Below are 817 nucleotides of genomic sequence, written 5' to 3' on the forward strand. Positions count from 1 at the left end.
CTGTAATGTAAATAATTCAGTACTTGCCGTGCTGTTTAACTCATCTACACATGTTTTCAAGCCTAAAGGTCTTCTGAAATCTTACACAAATGTAAGAAATATTTGTTTTTAATCCATAAGTAATCTACGTTTTCAAAAGTTCTGTACATATTGAGCATGTATTCTTAATATAGAAAGTCGGGTCAAGGAAGCTACTTAGTGATTTTACTTAGTTTTCCTCGCCTAGTAATTCACGGAACTAGGTCATCCAACTAAGGTGCTGCGTGTGATTTCTCGTAGGAAAAGTTGCTGTAACATGGAATATAGTGCATAGAAATAGACAGTGATCTTTTCTATTAGTAAGTCAGGTGATGCTCCATGTTTTTAAGTGAGAGTAAGTGTCAGTCACCTGAGTAGCACCTGCATCCTGAGAAGAATGATATTGCTGTTATTGGTATATGGTGGCCTTTTTTTTCTCTCTCTCTGTTCAGAACAAGATAGAAATAGTTCAAACTAAGATTTAACCCAGATTGTAAATAAAGACGTAAAATTTCGAGATTACAGATCTTTCTTCAGTAAAGGTGTCATACTGTACCACTGTCTTCTCGAACTTCGATTGTTTATGTGTTTTAAAATAAAGGGTGTTTCACTGTTTTCAGCTTGTGTCCAGTCCCTTTCTTTGTGTAAAGTTCAGTCACGGTAGAAATAATTCAGGTTTTCGCTCTTCAATGCATTTTCTGGCGAGCTTCCCGTTTTTCTAGTTTCTACCTAATTATTGGTTGAAAAAATCAGTGAAACTGAGAGTACCACGGATGATAACTAATGTATAATTATAAAA

Source organism: Limulus polyphemus, unplaced genomic scaffold (genome assembly GCF_000517525.1).
Source record: "Limulus polyphemus unplaced genomic scaffold, Limulus_polyphemus-2.1.2 Scaffold959, whole genome shotgun sequence".
Lineage (NCBI taxonomy): Eukaryota > Metazoa > Arthropoda > Merostomata > Xiphosura > Limulidae > Limulus > Limulus polyphemus.